The following is a 23787-nucleotide window of genomic DNA, read 5'->3' as shown; positions in this document are numbered from 1 at the left end:
TATGTGTATAAGGTGCTCTACTATGTGGCGTTGCGTATAGAAAGGGTCATCTAATATGAATAAAGAGCAATAAGGTGTGGGGTAATGTGAATAAGGAGCAATTCAGTGTGATGTAATGTGAAAAAGGGGCTCTACTGTGAGGAGTAATGTTTATAAGGTAAAGTGATACTACTGAGGGATGTAATATGAATTATGGACACTATCGCATGATCAAATGTGAATAAAGTTGCAGTACTGCGTGGTGTAATTGGAATTGGGGTTACTATTGTGTGACCATGCCCCTTGCCAGCAAAAACATACCCCTTTTTGGGCTGTGCACCAAATGTGCGAACTGTTCCTATTTAAAATATAGGGGGTACAAACACCAAAATAAGGACTGCTATGGGTGAGGGGTGATGGTGCTGGGAAAGAGGTGCAAGGTCAGAGGTGAACCAGCGGTGGTGTAGGGGGCACCAGCCAAAATCTTGCCTAGGGCATCATATTGGTTAGGGCCGGCTCTGAGGACAGGGGAGGTGAGAGAACACTATAATGCTGTGGAGGGGGGGAAGTTCGGTGCGGAACCCGCCAGTCAGTCTCTGCGCACGCCTGTTATGGCACATATGTGTTTGTAAAGGAAAGATTCCTAGTTTTAAAAAACACACCTCAAATAAAAAATTTAAATAAATATTATTAAGTATGGAATGTTTAGGACAAGCAAAGATATTTAATTATAACTAAACAGTGCCTGTTGGCCACCCCATACAGAACCAACCTTCATGGGAGACGATGACCAGCAGGAACCAGACCAACAGGCAACCTATACACTGCAACTTACGCCCGTTGTTTCTACCCAGCCAACCCAGCCGCAGGATATGCCCCAAGCCTCCTTAAGTCCACAATTGATACCAACTCCACCCCAGCAACAAATGTCCGCAGACTTTTGGTCCAGTTGGGCAACACAACAGGCCCAAAACACTGCCTGCCTGAACACACACACACAACACCTTGCCAGTCTGCCCCATCATCTTCCGCGCATTAGTCGGAACTCGGGCAGACTGATTGTTCAGGTAGGCAGAATTGCTACATCGATGGAGCAAATCAGGGCGGACAACACGCAAATGCTGGCAAATTTGACGTGCATCATCGATGAGCAACAGCGGCATCAACAAGCCCTGATACAAGTGATCCAACACAATCAGGTAGTGAATGAGACTTTGTCTAGGATTGTGGCCAGCCACACTGCCAGTAATAATCAACTGAATGCCAGTATACATAACTTGAGCCAAAGCATCACTCTGATGTCAGCACAACATCTCAGCTCCAGCTCAGGAACGACTACCCCTAGCTAGACCCCAGTTACCTCCCCTGTTCGACGATCATCCAGAACACGGGCCAGCGACCCTGCTCAAACCTCGGCACCCAGCACACAAAAGAAAAAATAATGATTCTGACATGACATTTGTGTAACACAATAAAAATTTAACTATTGTCTTCACAAAAAATCCTGTGTCCGTGTCAAACATTGTAAAACACGCTATGTGTGTATGGTTTAATGGGGTAATGAGTGTCAATGTTTTTATTCAAAAAAAAAAAAAAAATTACACACCAGTATAAAGAACAAACAATACTGTGTTCTAAGACCTACCAGAAGCAACACTTAGACATAGACGTGTATGTATTTTTCAACTCACCTGTTTCAAAAATTTTGAAAAGGTTGGCTGGGAAATACCAATGACGTCGCCTGTCACAGCCTGGAAGCTGCCAGTAGCCATAAAGTGCAACACAGCCAGGAGTTTGTGCAAGCCTGAGACAGAGCGTGAGCGTGCTGTCTCAGGATCTAGTCCCAGTTTGACAAGGTCATACAGACGGAAAAGGTTGGATGTTTTTAGGGGAAACATCTGTATGACCCTATCATCAGACAATGCGTTTAAGTTTAAACGTCCCCTAAACAAACGTGGCTGGTGCAGCCTCCGCGGCACCTGTTCAACCTGCTGACCATGTTTACTTACCTGGGCCAGATTTCTTGAAGAGTCATGGAGCACTCTCAGGTATCCCCCAGCAAACAAAAAATCTGTTGCACACACCACAGCAGCCATTTCAGAGTGAGAGATATTCAAAATGTTCCTGGGACCCTTTTATAGGGCCAAACATTCAGGTGTGAGTAATGGATAATTGACTACACATGTAAACACGCTTCTCAAAAGCAGGTCTGGTTTTTTTTAGGACTTTTTTACGAAATGTATTTTTTCGCGGCCGCAAATGCATTTTCACGGTAGACATTACAAATACGAATGGTTAGTAAATGACCGAGATTCATATCTAAACAGCCGCGTTTTGACCGATGGTGTATTCATTCGTATTTTTAAACTTGAACTTCCAAAAAAATACGAATGCACTCATCACTGCCGTGATTTCAGTTTAGTAAATTACCGAGATGACACTTTGAAGAAAAAACGGCATCTCGGTCAAAATCGGGACCTTAGTAAATTTACCCCATAGAGGGAAGTCAGAGGCACTTACTGATAGTGGCAGAGGCACACTTGGGGAGAATCAAGGCACAATTGGGGAGGGATGGGGGCAGAGGCATACATGAAAGGAACAGAGGCATACTTGGACAGGGATGGACTGAGAGGTACATTTGGAGAGGGGGAGTCAGAAGCACACTTGGGGTGGTGGCAGTGATGGAAGCAAAGGTATGTGGCATCCCACTGCAAGGACAATGAGACTGTGAAAGTGCTCTGTGCCGCTTGTGAACTTATTAAATTGCGACTGTGGGGCTGGTGTCCTCTACCTGGTTGCTAGGCAACCCTGACTTCCGACAAGAGGCCATCTGGTGGGCACTGAGACCCTGCAGAAAGGACCAGCCTAGAAGGAGAGAGTGGGGAGAGAACAACGGTATTGGCTAAAGAGTGGTGTGACGTAGGACGCCGGGGAGAGAGAGTGAGCAGAAAACAGGGAGTGGAGCATGTATACACAAGGGTGGCTCTGCTAGAATTGACCGCATCTGACTGGATGGCTGGCAACTCAGGCTGTGGTCAGAGTGACCATGGGGGTCCGCCTTGTCCGGTGACCCCGCGAATGTGGAGTGGCACTTGAGGGCTGCACTGCGCTAAATGACCCACCATACAGAGGAGAGCATCCAGTGTCTGACGGAGTACCAGTCAAAAGATTGGACACACCTTCTCATTCAATGGTTTTTATTTATTTTAATTATTTTCTACAATGTAGATTGATACTGAAGACATCAAAACTTTAAAAGAACACATATGGGGTTATGTTGTAAAAAAAAGTGTTAATCAAATCAAAATATGTTTTATATTTTAGATTCCTCAAAGTAGCCCCCTTTTGCTTTGATGACAGCTTTGCACACTCTTGGTATTCTCTCAATCAGCTTCATGAGGTAGTCTCCTGGAATGGTTTTCCAACAGTCTTGAAGGAGTTCCCAGAGGTGCTGAGCACTTGTTGGCTGCTTTTCCTTCACTCTGCAGTCCAACTCATCCCAAACCATCTCAATTGGGTTTAGGTCGGGTGATTGTGGAGGCCAGGTCATCTGATGCAGCACTCCATCACTTTCCTTCTTGGTCAAGTAGCCCTTACATAGCCTGGAGGTGTGTTTGGGGTTATTGTCTTGTTGAAAAACAAATGATGGTCCCAGTAAGCGCAAACCAGATGGGATGGCATGGTGCTGCAGAATGCTGTGGTAGCCATGCTGGTTAAGTGTGCCTTGAATTTTGAATAAATCACCAACAGTGTCACCAGCAGGGCACCCCCACACCATCACACCTCCTCCTCCATGCTTCACAGTGGGAACCACACATGCAGAAACCACCCGCTCATGTTCTCTGCTTCTCACAGAGACATGGCGGTTGGAACCGAAAATCTCAAATTTGGACTCATCAGACCAAAATACAGATTTCCACTGGTCTAATGTCCATTCCTTGTGTTTCTTGGCCCAAACAATTCTCTTCTTCTTGTTGTTCATCTTCAGTAGGGGCTTCGTCGCAGCAATTCGACCATGAAGGCCTGATTCACGCAGTCTCCTCTGAACAGTTGATGTTGAGATTTGTCTGCTACTTGAACTCTGTGAAGAATTTATGTGGGCTCTAATCTGAGGTGCTAAGTAGCGGTTTCAGAGGCTGGTAACTCTAATGAACTTATCCTCTGTAGCAAAGGTTACTTTTGGACTTCCTTTCCTGGGGTGGTCCTCATGAGAGCCAGTTTCATCATAACGTTTGATGGTATTTGCAACTGCACTTGAGGATACATCCAAAGTTCTTGAAATTTTCCGTATCGACTGACCTTCATGTCTTAAAGTAATGATGGACTGTCGTTTCTCTTTGCTGAGTTGAGTGGTTCGTGCCATAATATGGATTACAACAGTAGTCAAATAGGGGTGTCCATTGTGTACTAACCCTACCTCTGCACAACACAACTGATGGTCTCAAACACATTAAGAAGGCAAGTAATTCCACAGATTGACTCTTGACAAGGCACACTTGTTAATTCAAAACCATTCCAGGAGACTACCTCATGAAGCTGATTGAGAGAATGCCAAGAGTGTGCAAAGCTGTCATCAAAGCAAAAGGGGGCTACTTTGAGGAATCTAACATATAAAACATATTTTGATTTGATTAACACTTTTTTTTACAACATAACCCCATATGTGTTCTTTAATAGTTTTGATGTCTTCAGTATCAATCTACATTGTAGAAAATAATTAAAATAAATAAAAACCATTGAATGAGAGGGTGGTACTGTGTATATATACATATATATATATATATATATATATATATATATATATATATTAGAGATGAGCGGGTTCGGTCCCCCGAACTTCACCTATTTTACACGGTTCCGAGGCAGCCTCGGATCTTCCCGCCTTGTTCGGTTAACCCGTCATCATCCCGCTGTCGTATTCTCGCGAGATTCGTATTCTATATTCGGAGCCGCGCGTCGCCGCCATTTTCACTCGTGCTTTGGAGATGATAGCGAGAGGACGTGGCTGCGTTCTCTCAGTTTCTGTGTTCACTGTTCAGTGTGCTGCAAATATCTGTGCTCAGTGTGCTGCAAATATCTGTGCTCAGTGTGCTGCAAATATCTGTGCTCAGTGTGCTGCAAATATCTACGTTCTCTGCCTGAAAACGCTCCATATCTGTGCTGCATTGTAGGAGGACAGTGCAGAATTTTGCTGACCACCAGTATATACATATAGCAGTACGGTACAGTAGGCCATTGCTCTACCTCTGTGTCGTCAAGTATACTATCCATATCTGTGCTGCATTGTAGTTGTGCGCAGTATATAGTAGGAGGACAGTGCAGAATTTTGCTGACCACCAGTATATATATATAGCAGTACGGTACAGTAGTCCTTTGCTCTACCTCTGTGTTGTCAAGTATACTATCCATATCTGTGCTGCATTGTAGTTGTGCGCAGTATATAGTAGGAGGACAGTGCAGAATTTTGCTGACCACCAGTATATATATATAGCAGTACGGTACAGTAGTCCATTGCTCTACCTCTGTGTTGTCAAGTATACTATCCATATCTGTGCTGCATTGTAGTTGTGCGCAGTATATAGTAGGAGGACAGTGCAGAATTTTGCTGACCACCAGTATATATATATATAGCAGTATGGTACAGTAGTCCATTGCTCTACCTCTGTGTCGTCAAGTATACTGTCCATATCTGTGCTGCATTGTAGTTGTGCGCATTATATAGTAGGAGGACAGTGCAGAATTTTGCTGACCACCAGTATATATATATATATATATATATAGCAGTACGATACAGTAGTCCATTGCTCTACCTCTGTGTCATCAAGTATACTATCCATATCTGTGCTGCATTGTAGTTGTGCGCAGTATATAGTAGGAGCACAGTGCAGAATTTTGCTGACCACCAGTATATATATAGCAGTACGGTACAGTAGTCCATTGCTCTACCTCTGTGTCGTCAAGTATACAATCCATACCTGTGCTGCATTGTAGTTGTGCGCAGTATATAGTAGGAGGCCAGTGCAGAATTTTGCTGACCACCAGTATATATATAGCAGTATGGTACAGTAGTCCATTGCTCTACCTCTGAGTCGTCAAGTATACAATCCATACCTGTGCTGCATTGTAGTTGTGCGCAGTATATAGTAGGAGGACAGTGCAGAATTCTGCTGACCACCAGTATATATATATATATATATATATATATATATATAGCAGTACGGTACAGTAGTCCATTGCTCTACATCTGTGTCGTCAAGTATACAATCCATACCTGTGCTGCATTGTAGTTGTGCGCAGTATATAGTAGGAGGACAGTGCAGAATTTTGCTGACCACCAGTATATATATATATATATATATATATATATATAGCAGCACGGTACAGTAGGCCATTGCTATTGATATTTACTGGCATATAATTTCACACATTAAAAAATGGAGAACAAAAATGTGTAGGGTAAAATAGGGAAAGATCAAGAGCCACTTCCACCTCGTGCTGAAGCTGCTGCCACTAGTTATGGCCGAGATGATGAAATGCCATCAACGTCGTCTGCCAAGGCCGATGCCCAATGTCATAGTAGAGAGCATGTAAAATCCAAAAAACAAAAGTTCAGTAAAATGACCCAAAAATCAAAATTAAAAGCGTCTGATGAGAAACGTAAACTTGCCAATATGCCATTTACGACACGGAGTGGCAAGGAACGGCTGAGGCCCTCGCCTATGTTCATGGCTAGTGGTTCAGATTCACATGAGGATGGAAGCACTCATCCTCTCGCTAGAAAAATGAAAAGACTTAAGCTGGCAAAAGCACAGCAAAGAACTGTGCATTCTTCTAAATCACAAATCCCCAAGGAGAGTCCAATTGTGTCGGTTGCGATGCCTGACCTTCCCAACACTGAACGGGAAGAGGTGGCGCCTTCCACCATTTGCACGCCCCCTGCAAGTGCTGGAAGGAGCACCCGCAGTCCAGTTCCTGATAGTCAAATTGAAGATGTCACTGTTGAAGTACACCAGGATGAGGATATGGGCGTTGCTGGCGCTGAGGAGGAAATTGACAAGGAGGATTTTGATGGTGAGGTGGTTTGTTTAAGTCAGGCACCCGGGGAGACACCTGTTGTCCGTGGGACGAATATGGCCATTGACATGCCTGGTCAAATTACAAATTACAAATTCGGTGTGGAATTATTTTAACAGAAATGCGGACAACAGGTGTCAAGCCGTGTGTTGCCTTTGTCAAGCTGTAATAAGTAGGGGTAAGGACGTTAACCACCTAGGAACATCCTCCCTTATACGTCACCTGGAGCGCATTCATCAGAAGTCACTGACAAGTTCAAAAACTTTGGGTGACAACGGAAGCAGTCCACTGACAACTAAATCCCTTCCTCTTGTAACCAAGCTCCTGCAAACCACACCACCAACTCCCTCAGTGTCAATTTCCTCCTTAGACAGGAAAGCCAATAGTCCTGCAGGCCATGTCACTGGCAAGTCTGATGAGTCCTCTCCTGCCTGGGATTTCTCCGATGCATCCTTGAGTGTAACGCCTACTGCTGCTGGCGCTGCTGTTGTTGCTGCTGGGAGTCGATCGTCATCCCAGAGGGGAAGTCGGAAGACCACTTGTACTACTTCCAGTAAGCAATTGACTGTCCAACAGTCCTTTGCGAGGAAGATGAAATATCACAGCAGTCATCCTGCTGCAAAGCAGATAACTCAGGCCTTGGCAGCTGTGGTGGTGTTAAACGTGTGTCCGGTATCCACCGTTAATTCACAGGGAATTAGACAATTTCTTGAGTTAGTGTGTCCCCGGTACCAAATACCATCTAGGTTCCACTTCTCTAGGCAGGCGATACCTAGAATGTACACAGACGTCAGAAAAAGAGTCACCAGTGTCCTAAAAAATGCAGTTGTACCCAATGTCCACTGTCAAAGTCGAAAAATATAGCGACCTATGATGCCTTGTACTAACCCCATGCGCTTGCCCGCTGCACGTGCACATTCTCTCCCGTGCGTGCGCATATTCGCAGTTGCGTGACGGCGCCTCCACGGTCGTGCGCTCAGGCGCGTGGTATGTGCATTTACGGTAGAGTTTGTGTGCGTCTGGCGGGCGACTCGATCGTTACATAGTTAATCTAAATAGTGTATTTTATAGGTTATGATCCCCTTAATAATATCTGTAAGTATGATTAGTGTAACTGGTTCAGGGAAAAGGAATTCCTCTTTGCATGATACGAAGGGTCAGACAGGGTCTGAGCGGTGGTGTTTAGTACCTAACCGAAGAGTATTTTATTAGAAACATTCCGGTGTTGGTTAGGAAGAGATCGGTCGCTCCAGCGTATAGTTATGTTTAAAAGAAGTTTATGGACTTTAAAAGTATTTGCTGTTTATTACACATGCAGGGGGAATCCAGAGGATACCTCCCACCTGAACAGTTTGAAATAGTCACAGCCCACCTGTTCAAACAAACCTATGACCTTTGGTTATAATGCGAAGACAGATTCCTGTGTCCAATGAACAATAAGATTGTGGGGCCCTTTGTAGTGTACTGTACTTTGTGTATATAAGAAAAGCCAGCCTGGGCCAGCTCAGTCTACTCTCCACAAAAGGTTTTCATCATTGACTAACTAGAGAGCTGGTTTCCAGGACTGCGCAGCGATCATTCCCCAGTGTGTAAGTTTTTCTCTGTGACCAACTTAATCTCTGTCTGTATTTGCCATACTCTCTCTCTCTCTCTCTCTCTGTTATTGTTTAGGATTAAGACGCTTTTGTATATTTATGTCCAGTTATCCTGTTTAGGTGTTTCATGTTAGTGCTGTAGTGTATAAGCTGTTAACTGTATTTTTCCCTTTTTACATAGCTAAATCTCGTTAGTAAAGGTGTTGGAACCTCAGCAAGGTGTCTGTGTTTCTCTAGCTAGTACAAAGGGTTTCTGAGTATCTCAATCACTCAAACAGCTTGCTTAAATATCCAGGTTAACCAGTGGTATATCATTACAGTATCTCAATACTAAGACTTACAGTATAATCATACTCTGTGTTTAAGGTTTTAAAGGTTATTATCTGTGTGTACGCTCGCTGTGTGTATTCCGTACACTCAGCGCAGCGTTTGTACGTAACTTGCGTGCCACGTGCGAGGTCTTTGTACGCAAATAGCGTACGGAGTGCGTAGCACGTGCACGTGGTTTAGCGGCCATTACGGCTTGAAGGTATTAGTAAATAGCTTGTGTTAAAAGGTAGAAAACTGACTCTATCAATTGGGGCCTCGTCCTTCCTCCACATATCCGCACTAGCGAACACAAGCAGACTTTATCTGTCAGCAAAGGGGGAAGGTAGTATCCCTTGGTATCCGTGTTGGTGGTTGGGGATATGGTAGTGCTGACTAGATAAGCGTCTGCATCGCTACGTTGTAGGAGTGCTGGTGGAATCCGGAACCGAAGAAGGTAAGAACATTAAGCTATTGTCTTTTTAAATCTGATTTTAATTTCTATTTGGTGCCAACTGCACACGCAGATTGGATTGCTTGTCTGTTTAAATAGGTTTAAAAGTATTTTTAATCGCTCTGCATAGCTTGATAGTTTTATTTTTAACTCAGGCCTAAAATAACTTTAGGGGCTGGCATGGTGATTTTCGTTGTGACAAAAGAAGCCGCATGGTCTGTCCTCCATTTTGTGTAACCCTCATGAATGTGGAAGGGGGAGGAGCAGCGGCCATTTTGGGAAGGTCAATTTTTTTTTTCTGAATGGCTGATTTTCAGTTGACTCGGGAAATAATCAGCCATCCATTGTAAAAAAGAAATCACCATTTAATGAGTTTTTTAATGCATTTATTTAATCCATATCATAATTAATTATAAATAGTTTAGATAGAGTTTAATGTAAGATAATAGTAAAATGAATATTTGATTTAGGAAATACACAAATAAAACAAAGTTGTTGGTTTTTTTTCTCTCTCTCTCTTTCTCCCTTCAAGAGCCTGTTTAACTCTGCTACTTGTGAGATGGGCCATTGAAATGCAAATGAACCTGTGTAACTGGGTTTTGGTTTTTTTTCTCTCCCAGCAGTGAAAGAAATCGCCTTCACAGATAGTTAAAAGCACATTCATATGCAAATTAGAAGCACTGAATAAGGTCTCATAGATGTAATAGTGATTAGTACATATATGTAATATTATATGTGTGTGTTTACATTAATGTATGTCATTAAATTAATTTAGAATTGCATTTTCATCTGTGTATTTTCACATATCTCACTTTCCTGTTTGCCATTTATCATTGATAACGTGCTGAGAAAGATTTGTTGCTATTGGTAGTTAAAAGTAAAATTAATACGTAAGGGAGTAATTTGTAAAACACGCACATGGCTTTGCCTAAGATACAAGGGAAATCTGTGTGGTGTTCGGTAAATGATTACAGTTAAATATCATTTGCATTGATAAAAACGTGTTACTTGTGTTACTGTGGACGTGTCTGGCCTGTGTACACGTGTCCCTAACAAAGGGCGGGACAAGCGTACGCGACGCAAGGGCTTACACACATAGCGTATATTACGCAACGGAGCGTATGGGTACGCCCACATAATACAAATCACACAGTAGTATTGTTTTAGTAGGCGATACGGAAGCAACGCGATAATAGCACAAATTGATTTCAGTTTCCAAAATTTAGTTTAAATACCTTACTTTACTGTAATACCTCTGGGGAGAGCTATCAGATTACGGGAAATGATTTTTTTTTTTTCTGATCAGAAAACTATAGAATGATAGTGGGTTGAAAACGGTATGAGTGTATTGAACTCCTCTTGGTGAAGTCTTGGTGAAATCTTGGTGAAGTCTTGGTGAAATCTTGGTGAAGTAAATCTTGGTGAAGTAAGTCTTGGTGAATCACGGTCTAGGTGTATACGTGATGAGCACGGTCTAGGTGAAAACGTGCGTGCACGGTCTTGGTGAACACGTGCGACGAAGTGTGATAATTTTGTGGTATTACACCCCGGCTGTTCTGGAGCACAGTAGGGAGACTCCAATGATCCTACCATTTATAGGCAACAAGTGTCTATAAGTGGTACGATTGGACCGCACGGTTGTATGTGTGACCAATAACGCAACGTGATATGAGGTCGTATATTTAAATTGCCCTCATACGTGTTGTAGGGAGCACATGCAAGCGTGATTTGCGTAAAATATAAAGGTAGGGAATTTTAGGGCCTGCAACGATTACGTGGGTCTGCTAAAAGGGGCGGATTCGTTGTACTCGGAGCAGAAGAAGCTGGTGGAAGAGCTTGGAAAACTTCCACCGTAGACTTCTGTGTTTGGTGCAGTTTAGGAAGTTTTTATGTGTTAAAAAGGTCCACAATGGAAGCCAAGTGCACAACACAGGGACGTTTAGCAGTCAGGGTTCAGACTGAAGAGGCTTGCAGACCCCGAGGGTCTGCTCGGTTAGTAATGTGGGGGAAGTATGGTCCCCACACTGAGACCTTTTGTGATGAATGGACACGAATGACTGTGGGGGATAAAGCACCATTTCCTGGGATAGGTAGTTTTGACTCAGAGGTATTGCATAATTTAAGGAGAAGGATCTGTCTCATAAAATCCGGGAAGCAACGGATTAGACATTATGATTGTTTACAGATATGGCAACAAGAAGGTGAGATACAAAGGGAATTAGCTTACACAGCTGACTCTCACTTTGGTAAGAAAAATATGGCAACAAGAGAGAAAGTGGTTACAGAGAATGGCACACTGGTGTATGATAAACATGCACTTAGCAACTGTATTGATGATAAGAATAATTGTAACAAATGTAACAATGATAAAAGTAAAACTGTTAAATGTACAACTGTTAACCCATGCAAGTTGCACCCCATGTTAAACTTCCCTCAGGATTACAAGCAAGAAAGTGAGCCCAGCACGAGGTCGGCACCTTTTCCAGCAGCCATCATACAAGACATCCAGGTGGACGCGACCCAATCGGTAAAGGCAGTAGTCGAACCCCCTAACGGAGGGTCAGGTGAGGTCGTGTCCACAGGTACGTACGGTGTTATATATCACGCACAAACAAATGTACCTCATATTGTAGAGCCAACACAAGATGATGTATTTGAACTTAACCCTGTCAGGGTGATCACAGTCCCAAATGGACAGACTGACGCTCAGGGAGTCACTCCCGTCAGAGACATTGCTATGCATTGTCCCTGGTCCCGGATGGAATTGAGGACAATTATGTCTGAATTTCCTGATCCCAGGAGAGATCTAGCCGCATGTCAGAGGATTATTAAAGAATTAGGTAACGCCGCAGAACCCACAAACAAAGATTGGCGGACATTGCTGAGGGCATGTTTACCCTCCAATGTCGACTCAGTGAAATTTATCGCTGACTGTAAATTAGACGAAGAGGTACTCCTTACGGATGCGTACAACCAAGATAATGTAAAAAGAATCAATCTGCAATTAGGAGTATATTTCCCAACTATTGTCGAGTGGAACAAAATTTTCTCCATTCGACAAAAAGAAGGTGAAATGGCAGCGGAATATTTCCATCGAGCACTGCAGGAAATATCTAGATACACTGGGATCACGGACATCAAAACAAATGTACATCATAGGGAGGTAGCTGTGTCCGTATTAATGGACGGCTTAAAAGACACACTAAGAATCAGGGTACAGACCTCTCTACCTAACTGGAGAGGTATCTCGGTGGCTGCATTAAGAGAGTCCGCTATCGAGCATGACCGTAATATCCAAAGAACCAGGGAAGCACAGGGAGAGCGGTTGATGGTGATGAGCATCCAAGCACTAGAGGAGGCATCAAATCGACCAAAACCCCAGGCCCCTGGCACATGGAGGAAGCCAAGGGTTTGTTATCTTTGTAAAAGAGAAGGACATTATGCCAGCAACTGTAATAGCCCACATAAAGTCAGACCCCCTAGACAAGAACACGAGCAGAGTTATGACACACGAAATTGTAATCAGGGATCATATAAGAAGAATTTTGGGCCGCACCTGTAATTTGCAGCCAGTAAATCAGTAGCCTTGATAGTAAGCCTGAGGTTACAGCTAATGATATTGGGAGGTCAGTTCCTTGTAGACACAGGAACGGCCGGGTAAGCTTTGTAATTTATCTGTAAATGTTTCTTTTTCCCATCTCTGACGTTCACCACAACAGCTCCAACGTCACATGACTACTTGGTCTTTTCAGAGGTCTACCCAACCCCAGTGTGACCTACCGTCATCGGTGTGTCCTGGCCAGGCACAAAAGGGTGGAGTGTGGAAATACTGGTGGGGGGAGACTGCGCAAAGATACCAATGGATGTGATGGTGTGACAGCCTGATGGTGAACGGAAGATCTGACAATGTTTTTTTGTTTGTTGTTTTATGTAACATATATATGAATTGTTCTCTCTCTCGTTTTTTTTTTTCCCTCTTCTCTCTCATGTTCTCATGCTTTACAGATGGTATGTCACACATCAGTTAGACAAATGGTAATGCAAGATTTTTGCTCCTTACAGAAAGATCGCAGATTTGGAAGGAATATTGTATCACCGGAATGTTCGTTTGGAAGATTGAGAGACAGCACCTTTAAGATGACAACAGAGCAAGAAGAACAACAAGACTAGAGGACAAAAGCATCGTAACATTTTTCTTTCCCCTCAAATTATTTTTTGTACCCCCATTACAAATTTCTCCTTCTCCTCCTGTAAGATGGACTTGCCCCAAGAGACTGTGATCCGGATTTTCCTGTTGACCATGATGTTGACCAGAGCAGTCTGTTTCGGTGAGAGTACCATGGAGGTCGAGAAAGGATCTGGAATGGGTTCTGATGACCAGGATGGAGGCGTAGATTTCCAAGAGCAACATAATCACCGAGTAAAGGCGAGTATCAGAAAACGATCTGGTAGCATTGACAATAGAAGGAATTGTGAAGGATTGTTAGCTGAAGAGAACTGCATCTGTAGACATTGTGACAATATAGTTGAGGATGGGTGCATCAAGAAATGTCAGTCCAGTTTTAATATCCACATGGACCGGCATCCATTGAGTGACTATCACTCCTTAGTGGGTAAAGTGTTACACCAGACAGACTGTTGGGTATGCTCTCAAGTACCTCAAGGTCATAGCAAATCAGGACTAGTACCATTCCCTTTAACTGTAGGAGAGGTACTTGAGTTAAGTGGTGGGAGGCTGGTGGACAAGAGGTTTAATATCTCTAGTCCTCCTAGCTTGAAGCTCCACCAATATCATGTGGATAGGTCCTTAGTATGCTTTAACATTTACAATCCCCGAAAGCCGGGAAATTGGGAAGTGTCATGGAGTAATCAAACCATGACATTTTCACATAGAGCCGATAGAATGCCCATAGATTCAGAGCATATACGCCAGATAGCCAACAGTGGAAAATATTTCCGGTATAGGTACACTCTAGGAAGTAGGACCATGCGAGTTGGAGAAGTATCACCAGGATACTGTGCACATATCGTACAACCAGATACGTGTACTAGACAGATGGGAGAATTAGGGTTAGGAGATTTCACATGGAAAGTTTGTAACATGGTTATGTCATACTCCGTCCCATATGTTCTCCCCGATGATTCATATTTCATATGTGGGATAAAGGCGTATAGGTTCCTTGCCCCAAACTCAGAGGGATTGTGTTGCATTGGAAAAGTACTGCCTGAAGTAATGACTGTATCCCATAACAAAATGAAAGACATTCACCGCGGTGCCCAAGCTCCTTATACTCACACTCATTACGAGCACGTTGTTAAAAGGCACCTGATAGAGAGGACAGAGCATCCGGCCTCTGATCTGATCCATGAATCCACCGGGATTCAATTCCTACTCGCGTTGGATATCACTCGTACCGCCAGAGGAGTGATAAACTTTAGGTATATAAACGCACTTGCGAACCTGATAGACAATATCACCGAAATGTATGACGACGCGTTAAGGTATACTGGGAGAGAGTTACAAGCCTACAAAACAGAGCTGGTTCAGCATAGGATGATTCTCAATTATCTCACAGCAGTGACAGGCGGGTATTGTGTTACCTTAGCAACTCAATATGGAGTAAAGTGCTGCACGTATATTACAAACAGCACTGAGGACCCGGCCGAGGTCATAGACCAAAAGATGGATGACATTTTGCAACTGAAGTGGGAGTTTCGAAGGAAACACAATCTCACTCTCGCTGCTGTGGGTAATGAGCTGACCAGTTGGGTGTCATGGTTGAACCCACGAAATTGGTTCTCTGGTTTAGGAGAATGGGCCCAAGGTATTATAATGGATGTAGGGAAATTTCTCTTGTGTATTCTGGGAGTCGTCATATTGGTTGGTCTGATATTTAGATGCGTTCGGACTTTAACGAAGTGTAAAGGTAATACCAGAGTGATGAGTCTGAGGAGCGAGGACACTGTAATAACAACAACTAATTTGATTTATGACCCAACGATAGAGACAATGTTGTGATGAAAATGTGATTCCACGGTCCGTTTCTTTCACCCGTTTCTCCTTTGTTTTCATCCAAGGTACAAAGACATCCGCTTGGAAGAAGAATTTGACAACCTCTTTTATACAGACCATTGATGAACTATGTCACAGACCCCCAATATCCCTAGTGACTTTAACTTTCTACGAAAGCCCAATACTTTAGAGACTATAATTTTATGGACACGGGAACAGCTTTTGTTCGCCATTTACAACAAAAGCACCGAGAGACATCAGACAACATGTACATCAGACAAGACATCAGACAAGACCTCAATCGGCGACTGTTTATTTAAACTCACATAGTTTACGACTGCATTTATAACAATTGTTTCTTATCCTCATTTCTACAACCTTCAGGTAATGACACACATAGTCGACAGGGAATATAGACACATATATCAGCATTCACATGTTCCCCCCATTCATGTATCATCAACTAAATGTGCTCCCCCATTTGTTGCAACCAAAAGCCGAAAAGAACTCGGTAAAGTTTGACAGCCCATCCACAGATCCTTAATACGGGATAAGAAGGATTCAAATGTATACTTCGCAATACCTCGAAGCTTGATTTAGAACACGTACGGCACGATGATACATGACCCCTCAAACATGGATTTCATACACACATGCTTTTACTGTCTCACTAGGTCATACTTTTCCCACCTTCTCCTCTCCTCCCTTTACCCAATCATAAAAAGGTATTTACATGATGACATATATTTTTCTGTTTGAACTGTTTAGGAAGTGGCAGTTATTGGTGACTGCCAAAGGGTGGACTGTCAAAGTCGAAAAATATAGCGACCTATGATGCCTTGTACTAACCCCATGCGCTTGCCCGCTGCACGTGCACATTCTCTCCCGTGCGTGCGCATATTCGCAGTTGCGTGACGGCGCCTCCACGGTCGTGCGCTCAGGCGCGTGGTATGTGCATTTACGGTAGAGTTTTTGTGCGTCTGGCGGGCGACTCGATCGTTACATAGTTAATCTAAATAGTGTATTTTATAGGTTATGATCCCCTTAATAATATCTGTAAGTATGATTAGTGTAACTGGTTCAGGGACAAAGGAATTCCTCTTTGCATGATACGAAGGGTCAGACAGGGTCTGAGCGGTGGTGTTTAGTACCTAACCGAAGAGTATTTTATTAGAAACATTCCGGTGTTGGTTAGGAAGAGATCGGTCGCTCCAGCGTATAGTTATGTTTAAAAGAAGTTTATGGACTTTAAAAGTATTTGCTGTTTATTACACATGCAGGGGGAATCCAGAGGATACCTCCCACCTGAGCAGTTTGAAATAGTCACAGCCCACCTGTTCAAACAAACCTATGACCTTTGGTTATAATGCGAAGACAGATTCCTGTGTCCAATGAACAATAAGATTGTGGGGCCCTTTGTAGTGTACTGTACTTTGTGTATATAAGAAAAGCCAGCCTGGGCCAGCTCAGTCTACTCTCCACAAAAGGTTTTCATCATTGACTAACTAGAGAGCTGGTTTCCAGGACTGCGCAGCGATCATTCCCCAGTGTGTAAGTTTTTCTCTGTGACCAACTTAATCTCTGTCTGTATTTGCCATACTCTCTCTCTCTCTCTCTCTGTTATTGTTTAGGATTAAGACGCTATTGTATATTTATGTCCAGTTATCCTGTTTAGGTGTTTCATGTTAGTGGTGTAGTGTATAAGCTGTTAACTGTATTTTTCCCTTTTTACATAGCTAAATCTCGTTAGTAAAGGTGTTGGAACCTCAGCAAGGTGTCTGTGTTTCTCTAGCTAGTACAAAGGGTTTCTGAGTATCTCAATCACTCAAACAGCTTGCTTAAATATCCAGGTTAACCAGTGGTATATCATTACAGTATCTCAATACTAAGACTTACAGTATAATCATACTCTGTGTTTAAGGTTTAAAAGGTTATTATCTGTGTGTACGCTCGCTGTGTGTATTCCGTACACTCAGCGCAGCGTTTGTACGTAACTTGGGTGCCACGTGCAAGGTCTTTGTACGCAAATAGCGTACGGAGTGCGTAACACGTGCACGTGGTTTAGCGGCCATTACGGCTTGAAGGTATTAGTAAATAGCTTGTGTTAAAAGGTAGAAAACTGACTCTATCACCACTTAACCACGGACATGTGGACAAGTTGAGCAGGGCAGACTCATGGCTATATGACTGTGACAGCCCACTGGGTAGATGTATTGCCTCCCGCAGCAAGAACAGCAGCAGCGGCACCAGTAGAAGCATCTTGCAAACGCCAACTCTTTCCTAGGCAGGCTATGCTTTGTATCACCGCTTTCCATAAGAGGCACACAGCTGACAACCTCTTATGGAAACTGAGGAACATCATTGCAGAATGGCTTACCCCAATTGGACTCTCCTGGGGATTTGTGACATCGGACAACGCCACCAATATTGTGCGTGCATTACATGTGGGCAAATTACAGCACGTCCCATGTTTTGCACATACATTGAATTTGGTGGTGCAGAATTTTTAAAAAAACGACAGGGGCGTGCAAGAGATGCTGTCGGTGGCCCGAAGAATTGCAGGCCACTTTCAGCATTCAGTCACCGCGTGCCGAAGACTGGAGCACCAGCAAACGCTCCTGAACCTGCCCGCCATCATCTGAAGCAAGAGGTGGTAACGAGGTGGAATTCAACCCTCTGTATGCTTCAGAGGATGGAGGAGCAGCAAAAGGCTATTCAAGCCTATACAGCTACCTACGATATAGGCAAAGGAGGGGGAATGCACCTGACTCAAGCGCAGTGGAGAATGATTTCAACGTTGTGCAAGGTTCTGCAACCCTTTGAACTTGCCACACGTGAAGTCAGTTCAGACACTGCCAGCCTGGGTCAGGTCATTCCCCTCATCAGGCTTTTGCAGAAGAAGCTGGAGATTGAAGGAGGAGCTAAAACGTTGCGATTCCGCTAGGCATGTGGGACTTGTGGATGGAGCCCTTTATTCGCTTAACCAGGATTCACGGGCGGTCAATCTGTTGAAATCAGAGCACTACATTTTGGCCACCGTGCTCGATCCTAGATTTAAAACCTACGTTGTATCTCTCTTTCCGGCAGACACAAGTCTGCAGAGGTTCAAAGACCTGCTGGTGAGACACTTGTCAACTCAAGCGGAACGTGACCCATCAACAGCTCCTCCTTCACATTCTCCCGCAACTGGGGCTGCGAGGAAAAGGCTAAGAATTCCGAGCACACCCGCTGGCGATGATGCAGGGCAGTCTGGAGCGAGTGCTGACATCTGGTCCGGACTGAAGGACCTGCCAACGATTACTGACATGTCGTCTACTGTCACTGCATATGATTCTGTCACCATTGAAAGAATGGTGGAGGATTATATGAGTGACCACATCCAAGTAGGTACATCAGACAGTCCGTACGTATACTGGCAGGAAAAAGAGGCAATTTGGAGGCCCTTGCACAAACTGGCTTTATTTTACCTAAATTGCCCCCCCCCCCTCCAGTTTGTACTCCGAAAGAGTGTTTAGTGCAGCTGGTCACCTTGTCAACAATCGGCGTACGAGGTTACTTCCAGAAAATGTGGAGAAGATGATGTTCATCAAAATGAATTAAAATCAATTCCTCCGTGGAGACATTCACCAGCAATTGGCTCCAGAAAGTATACAGGGACCTGAGATGGTGGATGCCAGTGGGGACGGATTAATAATCTGTGAGGAGGGGGCTGTACACAGTGAAAGGGGTGAGGAATCGGACGATGAGGAGGAGGTGGACATCTTGCCTCTGTAGAGCCAGTTTGTGCAAGGAGAGATTGATTGCTTCTTTTTTGGTGGGGGCCCAAACCAACCAGTCATTTCAGCCACAGTCGTGTGGCAGACCCTGTCGCTGAAATGATGGGTTTGTTAAGTGTGCATGTCCTGTTTATACAACATAAGGGTGGGTGGGAGGGCCCAAGAACAATTCCATCTTGCACCTCTTTTTTCTTTAATTTATCTTTGCATCATATGATGTTTGGGGCCAATTTTATTAAGTGCCATCCTGTCTGACACTGCAGTGCCACTCCTAGATGGGCCAGTTGTTTGTGCCGGCCACTTGGTTCGCTTAGCTTAGTCATCCAGCGACCTCTGTGCAAATTTTATGACTACAAATATTATTGTGAGGTGTGAGGTGTTCAGAATAGACTGGAAATGAGTGGAAATTATGGTTATTGAGGTTAATAATACTATGGGATCAAAATGACCCCCAAATTCTACGATTTAATCTGTTTTTGAGGGGTTTTTGAAAAAAACACCCGAATCCAAAACACACCCGAATCCGACAAAAAAATTTCAGGGAGGTTTTGCCAAAACGCGTCCGAATCCAAAACACGGCCGCGGAACCGAATCCAAAACCAAAACACAAAACCCGAAAAATTTCCTGTTCACATCTCTAATATATATATATATATATATATATATATATATATATATATACAGTGGTGCAAAAAAGTATTTGGATAACCACCGATTGTGCAAGTTGACCCACTTAAAAAGATGATAGAGGTCTGTAATTTCCATCATAGGTACACTTCAACTGTGGGAGACAGAATCTGGAAAAAAAAAACAGGAAATCACATTGTATGATTTTTAAACAATTTACTTGTATATTCTTGTGGAAAATAAATATTTGAACACCTACCAAGCAGCAAGATTTCTGACTCTCACAGACCTGTTACTTCTTCTTTAAGAAGCTCTTCTATCCTCCACTCGTTACCTGTATTAATGGCACCTGTTTGAACTGGTTACCTGTATAAAAGACACCTGTCCACACCCTCAAACAGTCAGACTGCTACCTCTCCAACATGGCCAAGACCAGAGAGCTGTCTAAGGACACCAGGGACAAAATTGTAGAGCTGCACAAGGCTGGGATGAGCTACTCGACATTAGGCAAGCAGCTTGGTGAGAAGAAATCAACTGCTGGCGCAATTATTAAAAAATTGAAGAAATACAAGATCACTGACAATCTCCCTTGACCTGGGGCTCCATGCAAGATCTCACCTCGTGGGGTATCAATTATCTTAAGAATGGTTAGGAATCAGCCCAGAACTACACGGGGGGACCTGGTCAATGACCTCAAGAGAGCTGGGACCACAGTCACAAAGGTTACCATTAGTAACACACTACATTGTCATGGATTGAAATCCTGCAGCGCCCAAAAGGTCCCCCTGCTTAAGCCAGCACATGTCCAGGCCCATCTAAAATTTGCCAGTGACCATCTGGATGATCCAGAGGAAGAATGTAATATGGTCAGATGAGAGCAAAATCAAACCTTTTGGTATAAACTCCACTCGCCTAGGAAATCACATTGTATGATTTTTAAACAATTTATTTGTATATTCTTGTGGAAAATAAATATTTGGACAATAAAAAAGTTTAACTCAATACTTTATAATATAACCTCGGTTGGCAATTACAGAGGTCAAACGTTTCCTGTAGTTCTTTACCAGATTTGCACACACTGTAGCAGGTATTTTGGCCCACTCTTCCATGCAGATCTTCTCTAGATCTGTCATGTTTTGGGGCTGTCGCCAGGCAACTAGGACTTTCAACTCCCTCCTTAGATTTTCTATTGGGTTGAGGTCTGGAGACTGGCTAGGCCACTCCAGGACCTTATTATTATTATTATTATTAGCAGTTTCTTATATAGCGCAGCATATTCCATTGCGTTTTACAATTAGAACAACAGTTACAGAAAAAAACTGGGCAAAGACAGACAGACATAGAGGTAGGAAGGCCCTGCTCGCAAGCTTACAATCTATAGGGAAATAGGCATTGATACACAAGGATTGATGCTACCTGTTACATAATGGTTCCCCAGATTGCTAGGTTCTTAATGGGTTGTATGATATGATCACCCAGCAGTGTTGGAAGACAAAATGTGAGGTTATGTGGACTGTACAGAGGGGATGTAACTGGATAGGGAAGCATTGAAGGTTATGTGTGTGGGTCTGGAATTTGGTAGGCTTGTCTGAAGAGATGAGTTTTCAGGGAACGTTTAAAGGTTTGGAGACTAGAGGAGAGTCTTATTGTGCGACAGAGGGCATTCCACAGAGTGAGTGAAGCCCGTGTAAAGTCCTGTAATTTTGAGTGGGAACAGGTAATACATGTGGATGAGAGACGCAGATCTTGTGCAGAGCGGAGAGGTCTGGTAGGGAGATATTTTGAGATGAGTGAGGAGATGTATGATGGTGCAGTTTGGTTAATAGCCTTGTATGTAAGTAAAAGTATTTTATATTTGACACGGTAGAATACCGGTAACCAATAGAGTGACTGACAGAACGGATCAGCAGATGAAGAACGTCTGGCGAGGAAGATTAGCCTCGCAGCTACATTTAAAATGGATTGAAGTGGTGAGAGCCTATGTTTGGGAAGACCAGTAAGGAGACTATTACAATAATCAATGCGGAAGATGATGAATGCATGGATTAGAGTTTTTGCAGTGTCTTGTGTAAGATAAGGGCGTATTTTGGATATGTTTTTAAGGTGCATGTAACATGATTTAGAGACAGATTGAATGTATGGAACAAAGGAAAGTTCAGAGTCAAGGGTGACACCTAGGCAGCGAGCTTGTGGGGTAGGGTGGATAGTTGCATTGTCAACAGTTATGGAGATATCAGGCTGGTTACTACTCTTAGCTGGTGGGAAAATAATTAATTCTGTTTAGGAAATGTTGAGTTTGAGGTGGCAATATGACATCCAAGATGAAATGGCAGACAGGCATCCAGTGACACGAGCCAATACAGATGGTGATAAATCTGGGGAGGATAGGTAGATTTGAGTATCATCAGCGTACAAATGATACTAAAATCCAAAGGAGCTGATTAGTTTACCAAGAGAGGAGGTATAGATTGAGAAAAGCAGAGGACCTAAGACTGAGCCTTGCGGTACTCCAACTGATAGAGGTAGAGAAGAGGAGGTAGAATCGGAGAAGTGAACACTGAAAGAGCGATTAGATAGGTAGGATGAGAACCAAGTAAGGGCTGTGTCCTGAAGACCTAGGGATTGTAGTGTTTGTATGAGAAGAGAGTGGTCAACAGTGTCAAAAGCAGCAGAGAGATCTAGAAGAATAAGTAGCGTGCAATGGCCGTTTGATCTAGTAGTGACTAGATCATTCACTACTTTGGTCAGTGCCGTCTCTGTGGAGTGTTGGGCATGAAAGCCTGACTGAAGTGGGTCTAATAAGTTGTGGGAGTTAAGAAAGTGTGTAAGGCGAGTGTAGGCAAGTCTCTCAAGTAGCTTGGAGGGACAGGGTAGCTGAGAAATGGGACAGTAGTTAGAGAGTGTGTTTGGGTCAGAGTTGTGTTTTTTTAGAATGGGAGTAATCACTGCATGTTTAAACAGAGAGGGAAAGATACCAGTAGAGAAAGAGAGATTACAGATTTTAGTTAAGGTTGGGATAAGCACAGGAGACAATGTTTTACTGACCTGTGAGGGTATAGGATCAAGGGGAGAGGTAGTGGAGTAGGAGGATGAAAAGAGTGTTGATACTTCATCTTCACTTGTGGGATCAAATGAAGAGAAAGTGCCAGAGGGTTCAGGTAGGGAATTGAGCAGGTCACTGGCTGAGTTAGAGCATACCATTTCATCTTGGATTTTATCAATATTATCCTTGAAGTAGGAAGCAAGTTCTTGTGCACTGATAGCCAGTGGGGGAGGTGAGGGAGGGTAAAAAAGTGATTTAAATGTATTAAAAGGTCGCTTGGGGTTGGTGGCATGATAAGAGATGAGAGATTGGAAATATGTTTGTTTGGCAGTGTCCAGGGCCTGACGATAGGAGTGGTAGGTAGTCTTATATGTGAGAAAGTCACTTGGATTCAGAGATTTCCGCCACTGACGTTCTACTTTACGTGACAGTTTTTGTAGGTCTCTTGTTGATTTAGAGTGCCATGGTTGGCATCTAAGCCTACGTGGAATGTGATGGGTAGCTGGAGCCACTTCATCAAGGGCACTCTCTAGGGTCTGGTGCAGGTGGGACACAGCAGTGTCAGGTGTGGTGAATGTAGAGATTGGTGAGAGAAGTTGTTGCAGAGAAGTGGAAAGTTGTTGAAAATGTATATTGTTAGTATTTCTGCGGGTTAGGACCTTGAAATGCTTCTTACGGAGCCACTCCTTAGTTGCCCGGGCAGTGTGTTTGGGGTCATTGTCATGCTGGAAGACCCAGCCACGTTCCATCTTCAATGCTCTTACTGAGGGAAGGAGGTTTTTGCCCAAAATCTCACAATACATGGCCCCATTCATCCTCTCCTTAATACGGATCATTCGTCCTCTCCCCTTTGCAGAAAAGCAGCCCCAAAGCATGATGTTTCCACCCCCATGCTTCACAGTAGGTATGGTGTTCTTGGG

This window comes from Pseudophryne corroboree, chromosome 5 (assembly GCF_028390025.1).
Source record: "Pseudophryne corroboree isolate aPseCor3 chromosome 5, aPseCor3.hap2, whole genome shotgun sequence".
NCBI lineage: Eukaryota > Metazoa > Chordata > Amphibia > Anura > Myobatrachidae > Pseudophryne > Pseudophryne corroboree.
Note: the sequence above shows the minus strand (reverse complement) of the source record.